Consider the following 17,411-nt stretch of genomic DNA (forward strand, 5'->3'; position numbering starts at 1 on the left):
AGAGGTTGTTATGGCGTGCTGGATGCTGCTTGGCACGGGTGGACATGGTTGGGCGCCGCCGGGCACTTCTTGGGTTACACTGGGGGCCGCTGGGTGTCGTGAACAGTCTGTTTGCTGAATGTTGTATTATTTCGCCACCTAATGGTTGTTTTGTGTTTTTACATCAGAGGCGCTTGTCCCCCAATAACGTTTCTGCTTCTTGCATGTGTAGTGCATCAAAATATCCTCACACCCCTTGAGTTTTTTTCACATTTTTTGTGTTACCGCCTGAATTTAAAATGGATGAAATTGAGATTTTTTATGACTGATCTACACATAATATCCCATAATGTCAAAATGGAAGAACTTTTTTTTTAGGATTTTTTACAAATTAATTAAAAATGAAATGAAGAAAAATGTAATTTGCATTTAATTATTCAACCACCTGAGTCAATACTTTGTAGAAGAGCTGGTGGCAGCGATTACAGTTTTGAGTCTTTGCTTTTCACATCTGGATTAGGGGAGTTTCTCCCACTATTCCTTGCAGATTTGCTCAAGCTCTGTCAAGTTGAATGGGGAGCGTCGGTGAACAGCGATCTTCAATTCTTTCCACAGATTCTCAATGGTCTTTGGCTGGGCCACTCAAAATCTTTCACATTCTTGTTCTGAAACCATTCCAGTGTTAATTTGGCTGTATGATACAGATACAGATAGTTTTATTGCCATATGTAACATCCATAAATATCACAGAACGACTTTGGCATTCTTTGAATATGAACACTCTAAATTTCTTTTTTTCTTTTTTTTAGTGTACAAGATCGAGGCTCGTGTAAGAGCTAACATTAATCACAAAAAAAAAAACAGACACACAAAACATACAATAAAGGGAGTGGGAGACGAGATGGGGAGAGAGAGAGGGATGCACACAAGTACAACAGCATAGAACAGGGACATCGGGAGATCTGTGGGAGGGAGAGGGCTTGGGGGGAAGGGACAGGGGAAATGGGGAGGGGAGGGAGAGGTATAAAACACATGGTATTCCAGGAAGGAAGTCGGTATTTCAAAAAAGTGGATGTGGGGTGAATTAATGGGGGTAGAAGAGATCAAGGTTTTGGATGGGGGAAGATAAGAGATGGTGGTGAACAGCTGTTTTAAAGACCTGGAGGGTGGAGTGGGATTGAAGAGAGTGAGGGAGTTTGTTCCAGAGGCGTGAGAAAAGAGGAATGAAAGAGTGAAGGTGAGCAGAGAGTCTTGATTTTGGCAGTTTCACAAGAAGAGGGTTGCTGGCAGATCTTGTGCCTGCGAGATCTTAAAGATCCTGCGAGATCTTGAAGATCCTGCGAGATCTTGAAGAGGGTTGCTGGCAGAGAATGTTTCACAAGAAGAGGGTTGCTGGCAGATCTTGTGTGGACCTGTAGGAGTATTTGAGGGACAGAGCACAGACAGAGCTGGGGGAGCAAGACTGGAGAGGAGTTGGTAGAAGACAGAAAGACCACCAACCTGCCTGCGGTGAGTGAGTGAGAGGCCCTTGGAGTTAGCTTCATCGCGGGAGATTCCAATGATTCTGAAAGCTTTGGTTTCAACAGCGTGAAGCCGAGCTAGGTGTGAGGCAGGAGCACCAGCCCAGAGGGGGGAGCAGTATTCCATTGAGCTGTGGATGAAAGCATTGTATGTGGTGAGGAGCTCAGGTGTGCCAAGGAAGGACTTTGGACGACGGAGGATGCCCATTGCCCAGTCGGCGACTGTCTTTGGAGGCCAGATTTGAAATGTGGTTTCCCAGGAAAGATCATGGCAGATAGTGAGTAATTAAATTAAAATTAAAAGTAAAATTTCACAAAAAAGAAAAGCAGACATATAAAAATCAAGATTCATGGTTTAAAAGTCGTTCCACGCTCGGATAAAAGCTATCCCTGAAATGGTTGGTGGATGTTTTAATACTGCGGTGCCGACGGCCAGAACATAGTGGTTCGAGCATGTTGAACACAGGATGACTAGAATCTTTAACAATATTTGAGGCTTTCGCAAAACATCTGGATGTGCAGATAACTTTGAGTGCAGGTAGGTCAAACACCAATGATCCTCTGCACAGCAGATTCAACTCTCTCCAACAACGTGAGTTTGTGTGCGGTGATGTTGCCGAACCAAACAATTAATGGATCCCGTCAAAATACTTCCAATAACACTGCGGTAAAAGTTCACGAAAACATCGCGATGCATACCAACTCTTTTCAGCCGTCTCAGGAAGTACAGGAGCTGCTGGGCCTTTTTAGTGATACTTCAAGTATTCGCAGTCCAGGGCATATCAGATGAAATGTGGATGTCCAGGAATTTGCAGGAACTCACAGTCTCAACATCTAGATCATCAATGCTGATAGGGGCATGTGTAACTTCCTAAAATCCATGATAACTTCCTTAGTTTTACTTGCATTCAGTTCAGGATTATTAGCGGAACACCCGTCTGTCAGGTCCTGGACCTCATCTCTGTATGCCGATTCATCGTCATTCATGATCAGGCCAATCAAGGTCGTGTCATCCGCAAATTTTACCAGGAAGCTGTTTTCTCGACGAGCAACACAATCATAAGTAAAATGTGACTGCAGCAGAGGACTTAAAACACAGCCTTGAGGAGCCCGAGTGTTCAAGACGAGCGATGAGGACCTACGGCTGCCAATTTACACCACCTATGGCCTGTCACTTAAAAAGTCTAAAATCCAGTTACAAATTAAAATAACATAGTCCAATATCTCGAAGTTTCACAAATAATTTAGAGGGAATAATGGTATTAAAAGCAGAGTCGACAAAAAACATCCGAGCATGTAGGTATTACGCTTGTTGAGGTGTCGTAAAGCAGTGTTGAGGGCCAGTGAGATGGCATCATCAACAGAACGGTTTGACCATTAGGCAAACTGAGATAGATCTAAAGTTACAGGAATGAGAGCGTTGATGTGAAACAATATCAAACGTTCAAAACATTTCATTATGACCGATGTTAGTAGTAGTGTAATAATGTTGCTTCTGGGACACCTCCGTTTAACATGGGAAATCCCTATCTAATGTCATTTACCCCCTTGTCTTTTTCAAAAATCATAAACACCTCTATTTCTCCCACCCTCATCTTTATGAACCTTTTGTCTGTAGTACCTATCCTTAATGTTGTTCATTAGACCACTCAAACACTACAAATATTTGTTTTCTCTTATAGACCTATCATCCTTCTTCTACATATCATCTGGCAGATTAATCTTTGACCCACTCAAACATTGACCCATTCACTTCCATATTAATTCTTTCCCTCCCTCATTGCCCCTAAACACCTATATTTCTCTCACCCTGTTCTTTACGAACCTTCTAACCTTTTGACATGTTATCCTTATTCATTAGACCACTTAAACACCTGTGATCCTTCTGACCTCATGGACCTTTTAACCTTTTACTCTTAATATCATCTGGTGAATATAACCCACTCAAACAACGACCCTACAAATATTTGTTTATGCGTGGGAAATAATTTAATTCTCCTACAACTCTCTTCACCATCTAATATATTAACAAAAAATATGTTTGAGTTTGGTTCTTTATTAAGATATTTTAACTGAGCTAAGATAAAATGGTAAACCTCCCTCAATGTTCTTGCTTGAGCGCCTCCAGTGCCACATACCATTTTTAAATTAAAGTATATATTTTCCTGACAACCATCAAAGTTTTCCGTCCACTCAAAAATATTTCCATCTTTTTTACCCAATTCACCGGTATTTAAATTAATTCTCTTATTTGTTTTGTGAACTTTTTTACCAGTTGCCTTTTCAATTATACCTATTTGATATTTTTCACATTCATTATGTTTTCCATTTATATACCAAGGTTGATTACACCTCCACTCTTTAGTCTGGTTGATACTTGGTTCTATCATTTATATAATAGTAAAAAAGGCGGCGGTAGCCCGTTAAAATCCCCAACCCCCCCCCTTTTTAACTTATCACTTATATATATCTTATCACTTATATATATCTTATCACTTATGTATATCTTATCACTTATATATATATCTTATCACTTATATATATATCTTATCACTTATATACTTATATAACCATAAGGGAGACTATCAATTCCATTTTCTAAAATAAACCTCTTATCATCAAAAGCCCCCAATGCTTTCTTATTTATCTCTTCTGAATATAATTGATGTTTATAACTTCTTATTCCATTAATCTTTCTAAACTCTTGTTTCTTTGTTGTTAAACAGTTATAATAATCCTTAAAGTTTATTGTTTCTTTAATAACATTTTTCTTTACACCTTTTAACTTCTTATCAGTCTTTTCAACGTTATTCACAATGTATTTATAAGCATAAGCCTTTGACCTCAATCCCACAAATTCACTCATAACATTTCCTCCTAATTCATCCTTGAACTTTCCAATCACCTTTTTATTTTTAGAAGAGAACAACTCACTCTCTGGACTGTAATTACTCGTGTCATAGATATTAATGTCTCTTTTCATGTCTGAATAAACATCGTTGGTATTAATTTTCAAAATAAAACTATCTGTATCCATATAAAGTAGATTAACATCATTTTGATATTTCTTCCTCAAGTTATTATAAAAGTAATCATACATTAATGACTTTGATAAATCAAGAATTGTTGTTCCAATATAAATAGGTTTGTTCATTTCAATACTCTCTTTAATCAAATGGATCGCACAAAAGTTCTCAGTAAAGACCTCAGCTCGAGTAAAACTCGGTCTATTAATTAATTTTGATGCTTGTTCCCAAGATGTTGATAGTCTGATATTTTGTCTTTTCCTCACATTCTCCATAGTCTTACCAAAGACCGCATTATTCATCAATTTATAAAAGTCTTTCTCAAAATCTGTTTTTGACTCTGTTCTTCTTTGTGTATTAAAATCAATGTACCCCTTTAACCAATGACTTTGATTGAACTTTAGAACCCTATGGATCTTCTCTACTCTTAGACCTTTTGATAAATATTGTCGCAAATTTCTTTGGTGTAGAACATAATTTTTCTTGTTATATAATGTAGTAAGTAATTTTTCTGTTGATTCACCTATATCAAACGATCGTTGATAATCACTCAACCATTCTTTCTTTGGACTTGCTTTCTCACAAGCAAATGGGAGATCTTTGTGTAGGTTATGGAGTTCCTCTGGATATTTTAAATCAATTTCAAAATAATAACCAACTTTTTCTTCATCCAATTCTTTTTGTGTAGAGATACATACATCTTGTAAAACGTTTTTGTAGTCTTTTTCCTTTACCCATCTAAGTTTTCCATAAGGAAGAGCCTGAGACATTGCCCAGCCATACAGGTTGTTCGCGTCATAGTACATCAAGTAAGAACTCTCTTTCGTTGGATCATAATTTGGAAGATATTTGTTATTTGCTTTTGCGTATCTACTCGAGCAGACTTGTGAAATTCCACCTCTTTTTGCCTTTTCAATCATCAAAAGCATATCAACATCGGTTATCAAATCCAAATCTTGTTTTGTCATTTTCAACATCGCACTCCAGGCCAATCCAGGTGCTGTGTAGTAGTGAGCAGGATCCAATCCATATCCAGTGCGACAAACAGATCTAAAGGCTTCAAATACATCGGCCAATAAAAGCACATCAGTTTTGAGATACAAATCGTGATACTCGCCAAGATTCTTGATGTTATATTTTTCCCAAACATTTTGTGCGTGTACATAATCTTTATCAGATATATGACTATTATTTAATTTGTTATAGAAATTTTCTTTTGAAGGAAGTTGTGTTTCATTGAATCTCTCAAATGAGTCCATATAGTCATAGGGGTAAATTCCCTTTTGTGTTAGAAAATCTTTATCTAAAAAATACTCTGAAAGACATGGAAACTCTTTTAGATTTTGAACCAAGTTAACCAATGGACTTGCCATGAATTTAAATGTATCAAGAAATCTGATATGAGTAATAGGAGATGTGTGAATTGTTTTTGTGAATGAAATGTATTTCTGATCCGTGTTTGGAATTGCTGAGATACTTCCAGAAGTCTTTGAGAGTTCCTTGATAAATAGATGTGTATCATAATGAGCGTTGTTATGAAGAAAGACAGGAATGAAAGAGGGGAGTTGATAATTAATATTACAACTTTGATGAGCCGGACCTCTATATTTACCAGTGAGATGACAATGGTCTCTAACCTTTAGACCTTTACCAATTTTCTCCTCACAAATATGACAGACATTGTTTTTTATAAATTCCCTTTTTTCTTTACTTGTTAAGGACATTGGTTTATTGGTTTCTCTCATTATCTTGGTTAATCGAACACAGTCTTTTTCTAGTCGTTTCACAAACTCCTCTGGGGTATTTGAGCCTCTATACATCTCTAACTTGTTATATTTATCACCAACGGATGATTTGATATAATAACAAAAACCACAAGGAGTATGTTTTTGATATTTATTTGTGTATGATTCTTTTGGATCTTGAGAAGCAGTATCAATTTTTTCTAAAATACTTTCAAAATCAGCATATATAACAAATGGATGTTTGATCTTTTTATTTTCATCTTTGAATGTGATCTTTGAGCCTTCTTTAGGCATATTGATTACCGTTGATTTATGTTCGCCACAATAATTTGAATGTTTATCTAATCTTTCTTGTGAATTGAAGAAGTTAAGACAACGCAAACAAATATATATTTTATTTGTTCTCTTACAGACTTGTGGTTTTATTAATTTAGCAATATCTTTGATGTATGTATAATGTGAATTTTCGTCTGAATTAAAATATAGAAGATTAATATGAGTTTGTTTACAATTGTCAGAAAGCTTTAAAACCTGAATGTTGTTTGTTTCTGTTAGACCATAAACATTAACTGATAAATTATTCATCTTTTCAAATTTAGGAATATCATTTAAAGTCATCGGAAACTTTAGATCTTTCGTATTTAATGTATTCTCATATTTTTTATAATGAGATACTCTTTCATCATGAAAATGTGGAGGATGTAAGTGTGCTAAAATAGACCAGAGAAAACATTTATTGTCTTTATTTTTGATATTGATAACTGCTTTTCTATTTTTGATAACACTGGGTAAATCAATGTAAGAAGAAGCTTTTAGAGGATCTGATTTAAGAATATGAATGTCTATGTAAATAATTTTTCCTATATTGAATCCACTTCCTACGATTGAATTATCCACATCTTGCTCTTGTTTAATAAGTTCATCATAGACTCCTGATGTTTTAAAATCTTGATATGAAGATATAAAGTGTGGCTCAGTTCTCATGTATGGTGCATCTATAACTCCTTCATCCTTTGTCATTTCTAATTTTACTCCCATATAAAATTTAAGTGGTTTCATTTCCTTTAGTGTTTTTTCAATCAACGTTTGAACAGCAGGTTTAACTATTTCTACAGCATCAACTATAGACTCTGGTTCAGGAGGTTTGAAGTTAAAGACTCTTATTTTAATATGTCCTTTGAATGCTCCATCAGAGTTTTTAGTTGTGATAAAATTTGATAAATGTAGATTTGTTTTAAGATGTATTTTGAAGCCTTTCTTGAGGATATTTTTATTACATGTAGAACAGTGTTTTGTTTCAGGTGGAAGAGGGGAAAGTTTGTTTAAAATGTTGTATGTATGTTTTGCGGTGAGAATATGTTGTTTATAATATTTTACTTCCTTCTCGCAAGTATCACAATAAACCATATTTATAGCGTGAGAAAACGTGGTGTTTTATATATATCACTGTGCTTAAAATAAAACACTTTTGAGCTTTACAGCTCCGTTTTATATATATCGCTGTGCTTAAACTAAAACACTTTTTCACTCAGAATCATCTAAGTCATAACTATCACATGAATACTCAGAATCATACTCAGAGTCATCAATAAAGCTACTCTCATAACTATCATTTGAGCACAAACTATTAGTATCATAACTATCATCTGTGTTCAATGAAATACTATCATCACCATCGTCCAAGTTCAATGAAATACTATCATCACTATCGTCCGAGTTCAATGAAATAGTAAAATCTTCACTGCTGTATTGACTCATATTTAATTAGCAAGAAAAATATTCCCATCTATATCTATATACTTTCTTTCATTAACAGATTCAATCTCTACAATTTTTATATCAAAAGTTATCTTTAAATAATCTCTAACTATCATAGAACGAAATGACATTTCACCAGAAATATTAACATCATTCATTTTACTTAGATCTACACCCTTTGGATTATTAAAGAAAATACAAATGTCTCCTCTAGAATTATTAATGGTCTTATCATTCTTTTTCAAAGTATCGTGGTCAATCACTTTTTCAAGCTTTGAATAAATTGCCAGGAGTAGAGGAGAAACTTTTGTTAGATTTACTTTAATGGATGTCTTTCCAGGTATGGTTAGAGCTCTTCCTTTAAATGAAATAGAGGGGCTCATGTTATTTTCCATAACTGGTTTTACCCAAAAATTTCCATATTTATCTTTGTTCAATTTAACATCTTTGACATATTTTTCTATATCTTCCACCGAAGTAGAGATTGATTGAAATTTGTCTTTTGTGCTTTGAAACATTGTATTTATTAATGAATAAACTTGCGTTTAGTTTAAGTAAAAATTTACCACATAAATATGATAAGTTCTGAAGGATATTTAGAATTTCCAGACTCTCCATATGATAAATTAGAGAATTGTCCGGCTTGTGATAGAGTGGGGCTTAATGATGAGGATTCATATAAACAATGTATTTTCTGTGATTTAATTTTAATTAATGATAATAAGAAATATAAAAAAATATATAACTCTTTTAAATTAGAACCAAAAATGAATTACTTTACAAGATTAATAAGAGAGATGAATGTTAAGTATTGTGATGATAATACACCATTTCTTTCAAGGGAAGAGACTAATTGTATTGAGGAAATGTATAAGGGTTTAATGATATTTATTATTCAAAATAATTTTAATGGAAATGTTAATACAAGATACTATATAAATAAAATAATGGATTATTTTGAAATTAAACCCGAACTCAGGATAAAATATAGAGTTTCTCAAATAGCTCAAAAAAAGTTGGATAACTTGTTTTCCAAATATATAAATGAATGATTTTTTACCCGTTTGGGAAAATAAGATAAAATTTAATAACCATAAAAACATTCCAAATTCATTGAGATGTCTAATAGTTGGTTCAAGCGGATGTGGAAAAACCTGTTTACTTTTAAAGATGCTCCTTGGTTCTAATTTTTTAGATTATGATAATTTAATAATTTTTACAAAGTCAAGTTTTCAACCCGAGTATCAACTACTCTCACAGGGTTTTAATGCGGGTCTTAAAAAGGAAGACATTATCGGTTTATTTAAACTTCAAAACAAACTAAATGATTATAATATTGATGATATAATACAATTATTTTGTGATACACAGAAATCAAAATCGAAACCCATAACTTGTATTCTCAGTGATAATACGGATGATATACCTTCACCTCAAGATTTAGATAAATCAAAAAAGAACCTTGTCATCTTTGATGATTGTGTTAATGAGAGAAACCAAACAGTAATGGATAGCTACTATACAAGAGGGAGACATTCTTCTTGTAATTGTATATATCTTAGTCAATCATATTTTCAACTCCCTCGACGCTCAATAAGAAACAATGCCAATACTTTTATTTTATTTAAGTTAAATTCAATAGATGTAAATAATTTTTGGAGAGATAATTGCTCTACGTTATGTAGTAAAAAAGAATTTGAAAATTATATGAAACACACGATTGGAAAATATAAATATATTGTTGTGAAACAAGATGAGATACTAAATGATATTTTTCAATAAATAAATACAGAAAATGAATACTGAAGAAAGAGAAAGAAAGTTTAAGGAACATCAACAATTAGTTTCAAAAGTTGTTAAACAACAGGAAGAGATAAAGAAGAAACGGAGACAGAAACTAACTGGTGAAGAAGCCTTTGAAAGAAAACAAGAGAAATTCTTTAAACCACTTTTGAAAACTCAACACCCTACAGTTCCCACGGTAGAATTTACTCCGAAAAAACTTCAAATGCTCAAAGATTTTAGTCAGATAACAAAACAAGAACTTGGTGAATTAGAATATGATGACGAGGGATTATTTCGGAAACTTGAGCAGGTAAATCAACCCCCTAATTATGTTGTGGAAGCTCTTCAAAACAATGAATATTCTGCGGGTTCAAAAACCAGAGCAGGTCTCATTCCAACAGAAGAACCAGCAGTGTTTCATCTTGTGGAAGAAAAGGTATTGATATTTAATGATGAATTGATGTTCTTGAGTTCTACTCAACCAAATGTTAAATTAACTCCAAGATTAATGTTTCTTCTAACAAACCCCGGATTCAGCGGTTCAAAATATTTTGAGGAACCACTTGATATGGAAAGAGAGGAAGATAGGGTATATATTGAGTTGTTAAATACACTTGATTATGGAGTTTCTGTTGCTGGTAAAAGTAAGAAGAATGAGAAGGAGAAACATATTATTGATGCTTTAAGTAAGCTTGGTTCGGGTGTTAGTTTTCTTCCAAATGACCCATCACAATTAGTTAATAGGCTATTATTGTTATTAGGTAGTAAGAAGGCTGGAAACAACAATTGTTTTAATGAATCCTCAGCCATTTTAGATCAGTTGATGAACATGAAAATAATTAATAAATGTCAATACAAAGATATTTTATTAGATATTAAATAAGATGAGAAGCACAATTCTTAGTTTTAATTTCACAACGAGCGATTACACAGCTTCATTCCCTTACCCACTACAACTTGACCCCCTTACCTCATATGAGGCATCTTTGTTGTCAATGGAAACTTACAATACCCTTTTTAATATCACAGAGAAAAACAACAAGTTTAGTTATAATCCAGGCACTGCCTACAAAACTATAACTGTTTCACCTGGAGCTTACGAGATTTCTCAAATATCTTCAGAAGTCTCTCGCCTTATGAAAGAAAAAGGTGATGAACCAAAAAATATTGTAATAGATATTCAAACACACACTTCAAAATCAACTATTAAACTGAAAAATAATTATAAAGTTGATTTCACGATTGAAAATTCGTTCAGAGAGCTATTGGGTTTCTCTTCAAAAAAGATTGAAAATAACGGGACGTTTTACAGTGATAATGTTATCCAAATATCCTCCGGTATAAATTCAGTATTAATTCATTGTGATTTGATTGATGGTGCTTATAACGATGGAATAAGAACAAATACAATATTTTCATTCAGTGCATACTCAACCCCGATTGGTTATAAATTTAATATGGAACCAAAAAATCTTGTCTATTTACCTGTGTCAGGAAAAACCATATACAGAGTAAATTTTAGGATAACCGACCAAGATAATCGTATGATATCCTTTAATGATGAAATTATATCCATCAGAATTCACCTACGTGAAGTTTTTCAATAAATAAATAATGGTTATTGTAAGAAAACACGAGTTGGGAAAATATAAAATAATTACAGGGGAGGGCATGTTCCTTTCACCAGACTATACAAGGTATGTGGGTAAAGGATACTATAAACCTAAGAGACAACGGGGTGTGGGTCATCAATTTCGAAATAAAGGAGATGGGATAATTGATACTCTAATGGGTATTGGTTCAACCATTCTTAAACATAAAGACCTAATTGGTTCAACTGCTTCTCTCATGGGAAATGTAGCAGGTGTTGTAAAGAGTATAAAAGATGCTCAAAAGGAGTCCCATAAATTACAAGCAATCAAAGAAATTAAAAAAGGTAAAACTCAACTATCTTCACAAGAACGACAAAAAATCATTAAAATACTTGGGTCAGGGTTTCAACAATTTTAATACTATATAAATACAAGTATGGAAGCGATTGATAGTATCTATGATTTGGATGATACGATTATCATTTCAAACTCTACTAAAAAGGAAGACTATTTTAAGGTAAATGCTATTACAGGAACCGACTGGAATTCAAACGGAACAAAAAGTTTTGAAATAAATAATCAACAAACTTACTTGAATATAGCTGATAGTTTCTTGCTGTGTAAATTTAAATTCACTAAGGCTGCGAATAATACTAATGCTACACTCGTAAATGATTTCTTCTGGAAAATGTTTGACAGTGTTCGCCTGTATATTGGAACACAAGAGGTTGAAGCGGTTGATTATGTCTCTGCTACATCTGAAATGATGAAATTTACACTATATTCGTTTGGTGATAGAATGGGTAAGGGAGCTGTTGAAGGCTTTATTCCTGATATGTCAACGGGAACAAACACAGACCCTGGTTATAGTCAAAGGAAGTCAATGTATAATGATGACGCAAAAGCTGAGAATAGTTTTACCGTAGCAGTACCTCTTAAAGGTATATTTGGATTTTGTGATTATGATAAAGTTTTGTATGGTCTTAAAATTAGATTTCAACTACAAAGGAATGATAATGTAAATAGATTGCTTTTTGGGGCTGAAAATGCTTTTGGCGACAATAATAAATTTGTTATTAATGATTTGTGTTGGTATATCAATGAATATACTCCTAATCTTAAAACGGAGGAGATGTTAAATAGAAGACTTAACTCAAAGAAACCGCTAAATGTATCATACCTTAAAAGAAGATGTCAACACGTTAAACTGGAACACACTACCTACACTTGGAATTTGGGTGTTCTTGAAGGAAAGCCACGATACCTATGGCTCATTTTTAAAAAACCAGATGGAGAGGAGGGTACTAATAAGAATAATGCGCTGAGTGATAATGCTAAGGTGAAACAACTTCGGGTTTCTCTTGATGGCACATTTTATCCGCGAGATAGATTGGAAATTGATTGGGAAAAAAATGATTATGCGGAAGCCTACAAGTCCTACCAAAAAGTGTGTGAAAGTAATGGTAATAATGATCCTATTTTGGATATGGTTGCATTTAAAGGTTTATATACAATCTACGCAATTGACCTGAGTTCTCAAAAGGAAACTATAAAGTCTAATCGAGTGGATACTTCTCTATACATTGAAAGAGGGGAGAATGAAGAAGTTGATGCTTATTGTTTGCTTTTGGAGGAAACAGAATTACAGATTAATACAGATAATGGTGTTATGATTAATATCACATAGGTTTTTTCTCATAAATAAATGGTTGGGGTATATGTTAATCAAATCAATCTTAATAAATTAACATCTTGTATTCAAAATCAAAAGCCTTGTATTATTAATGTTAATACAATTCAAAGAAAAGGAGCTGTAAGAATTGATGTTTTACTCACACACACACAAGTAAAAACACTAAATGATGTTGGATCACTTAAAATTAAAATGACGAAACCTATGTTAAAGAAATATTCAATAGATGAGTCAAGAGGAGGATTTCTCCCGTTTCTAATTCCTTTATTTGCTGGTTTAAGTGCGGCGGGAGCATTGACTGGTGGTATTTCAGCAGCGGTAAAAACTGCTAACGAAAGGAAGGCACAACTAAAAGCTCAAAAAGAATTGGAAAGACATAACAAGGAGTTGGAGAAACAAATTAGTGGAAGTGGTGTAATTGTAGATTTTGCTCAAAAACTTGAAAGTCTACCTGATAAAGCTAGATTGTTGGTTGGAGATATGCTTTCCTCTATCGCTCAAGCGGGTGTTAAACTAACTAAACGGGGTAATGGATTGTATCTTTCTCATAAATAAATGGATAAATGGTTTAAACAATTTGGAAAGAATACAACGTCAAATATAGAACTAGCTAAGTATTGTAAAACACTAAAAATTGATAATGTGGTTATTTGTATGAGAGATGAATTAATACATATAAATAAGAATACAAAGAATATTATTATGAATTTAGACACACAGAATGGTTCTCATTGGGTTTGTATTCATAATAGTCAGGATAAATATTATTTTGATAGTTATGGTATGCCACCACCTGTTGAAGTAATACAATTCTTACAGAATGGTGTTTATCAAACATTCCAAGTTCAAGAAATTAATTCTAAATGTTGTGGCCAATTATGTTTATATGTATTATTTCAACTCAACAATAATGAAAATTTTTATGATATCATTTTTTATCTAATATAAATGACCTATGTTGGAAAAGATGGTTCTATCTTTGGAAAATCCTCTCAGGATATTGATTTATCAAATTATTATACAAAGGCACAGGCTGAACGACAAAAATATAGTGTAAGTAAAAATATTAATATGAAGAATACTTATAAATTAATCAATTATCCAAACCCTACAGATGCGAATGACTTGATTAGATTCAGTGATTTATCACAATATATATCTTTAAAGAAAACAGCACGTTTTGTGAAACAAGTAAAATTTACAACCACAACACCTGGTTATACTGACCATACACCTTTCCTCATTGAATTTAACTACCTGCTTACAATTAAATTTTATAAAGAAGGACATTTAGTTAATATGCGAATTAATAAATGGGGGTATGATATGCCTGATTTAGGGTATAATTGGTCTTTTTCAATAAACATAGAAGACCTACATGATTTAAATCAGTCTCGTAAAGAAGAATATTATCCACTTGGTGAAGATAAGGATTTATGTGGAAGTACAATTAGTAAACAACAAATACGTGATTTTAAGAAAATAAAAATATATGATAGTATAGCGATGGTTCGCATGACAAAGAAGGAAGGTAATGAGATAAGGATAGAAAGCCGAGGAATACAAACCGATTTGGTAGTGGGAAGATGGGGTGGTATTACCTGTCATAATATTAATCTCACATATATTTCTGATACATAAATGGCAGGAAGAAGACTACAAGAGAATTATAATTTTTGTATTCAAGGATACCTACAAGAAAAGGGTGCTCGGTATTACATACCTTATGATTTGGAGCATATACATGGGAATTTTGTCATTAAAAACTGGCCTTATACTGATATTGTTAAACCCACAAATAGAGACTTGTTTAAAATATTAAATAAAAATGAACTTCTCAAAGTTATGAAATATAAAACTCTTTTAGAAATCGTCAACAAATCTTATTGGTATCCTATTATGAGAAAAATAATTATAGATACAAGAATATCTCAAAATCCAGATGAGTATATGTATAATATTCTTTGGGGTTCAAACTCAAGGGTAGCAAGGGATGAGGAAGGAGTTGAAGAAGAGAAGGAGGAAAGAGAGAAAAAGGAGAAGGAGGAAAGGGAGAGGGAGGAGAAGGAGGAGAGGGAGAAAAAGGAGGAGAAGGAGGAGAGGGAGAAAAAGGAGAAGGAGGAAAGGGAGAAAAGGGAGAAGGAGGAAAGGGAGAAAAGGGAGAAAAAGGAGAAGGAGGAGAGGGAGAAAATGGAGGAGGAGGAGAGGGAGATGGAAATCAGTGAGATTCATAAAAGATTGAGTGTATTAAAGCAAATAAATCAATCTCAACGCACCGAAGAGGAAATTAAAGAATTAACAACTCTTATGAAGATAATAGTTTCAAAAATAAGAACGTCAATGTCTTCAATTTCAGGGAGGAGATTTAAACGAGAAAGTGGTGAAGAAGAAGAAGAAGAAGAAGAAGGAAAAGATTATGTGATTGATGATGTTGGTGTCATTGACTTTAGTTAGTTTTTATTTGTAAATAAATGGAGGAGAGAGTGAAGGCATTCCTTAGGATTCTTTATGTTTTAAAAATAAAGATTGAAATGTATATGTTGAAAACCAAAAAGGTTTTGATACTCTGTCGGAATTTTTCTGATAAATAAATATGAGTTATTGTCTCAAATGTAAAAAGAAAACTAAATCTAAAAATATCTCTTATGTTAAAGCTAAAAATAATAGAGTTTATCAAAAAGGAATATGTCAAGTATGTGGCTCTAAAAAGTGCCAATTCATCTCTCCTAAAAGAGGAGGAGACATACAAAAGTTTCTGTCAGGAAGTAAATTTACAACAACTGGAATTCCAGGGGAATTACACCTTCCAGGGTATTCTTTCTGTGGTCCAGGAACAAACTTGGATAAAAGATTAGATGAGGCTGACAATCCTAAACCTTGGTCTAAACCTACAAATAGGGTTGACGAAGTGTGTATGAAGCATGATATTGCTTATGGGAAAACCACTACGTTGACTGAAAAACATAAAGCCGACAGCGAAATGTTGTATAATTTGTCTTTGATACAAAATCCAACGTTGAGAGAGAAAGTTGATAGGTTTATTGTGAGAAATTTGATAAATGCTAAATTGAAACTTGGTCTTGGTTATTCCTCAAAAAACTATTAGGCTCTAATGATGTCATCAAGACTGAGGAGCTTTTGGCTGAAGAATTACACAAACCTATAATCACAAAGTTTAAAAGAAGGAAGGTTTATTCTAAATACACTGACCACATATGGTCCGCTGATTTAATTGAATTGAATAATGACAGGGGATACAGGTATGCTTTAACCGTTATTGATTTGAGGAGTAGATTTGCCTGGGTTGTCCCTTTAAAAAATAAAAGGGGTGATACTTTAATGTTAGCCTTTAAGCTAATATTTGATCGGGATAAAAGGAAACCAAAGAAGTTATGGACTGATGAGGGAACAGAGTTCTATAACAAAATATTCATGAAATTTCTTAAGGGGAAGGGTATTAAATTATACAGCACCTTTAATGAAGGAAAGGCAGTTGTTATTGAGCGTTTTAATCGTACTTTAAAAGAGAAATTATATAAAAAATTCACACAACTCGGTTCTCAAAAATGGGTGTATTTAATTCAGGATATTGTAGATAATTACAATAATACAGTTCATTCATCAACACAATCAAAACCATCAGAAACATTTACAAAATTAGAATATGAAAAGGAGATTAATTTGAGAAAGCCCAAGTTTAAAGTTGGTGATATTGTAAGAATATACAAATGGAAAAGTCATTTTGAGAAAGGTTATACACAAAAATGGACTCGTGAATTATTTAAAATCATTGATGTAATGGATACAGTCCCTTGGACCTACAAATTATATGATTTAAATGGAGAAGAAATCTTGGGTTCATTTTACTCACAAGAATTACAAAAAACACAAGTAAGCAGTTAATACCCTTGAAAATAATAAATAAATAAATAAAATGTAATGGGGATACGTTTTTAAATCTGTGAACCCCAAACACAGAATCCCACAACTTTTTAGTTGGGGCTTAACTTTTGTGTGTGTATAATGGGGATACGTTTTTAAATCTGTGAACCCCAAACACAGAATCCCACAACTTTTTAGTTGGGGCTTAACTTTTGTGTGTGTATAATGGGGATACGTTTTTAAATCTGTGAACCCCAAACACAGAATCCCACAACTTTTTAGTTGGGGCTTAACTTTTGTGTGTGTATAATGGGGATACGTTTTTAAATCTGTGAACCCCAAACACAGAATCCCACAACTTTTTAGTTGGGGCTTAACTTTTGTGTGTGTATAATGGGGATACGTTTTTAAATCTGTGAACCCCAAACACA

General features: G+C 33.4%; 1 protein-coding gene across 2 annotated transcripts in view; it reads left to right on the forward strand.

Moving 5' to 3' along the window:
- The window catches only part of KIAA0586 (KIAA0586 ortholog), a 414,056-nt gene that overhangs the window by 359,241 nt on the left and 37,404 nt on the right, over positions 1–17,411 (forward strand). The window lies entirely within an intron of this gene.

This window comes from Myxine glutinosa, chromosome 9 (assembly GCF_964187855.1).
Source record: "Myxine glutinosa chromosome 9, kmMyxGlut1.1, whole genome shotgun sequence".
In the NCBI taxonomy this organism is placed as follows: domain Eukaryota; kingdom Metazoa; phylum Chordata; class Myxini; order Myxiniformes; family Myxinidae; genus Myxine; species Myxine glutinosa.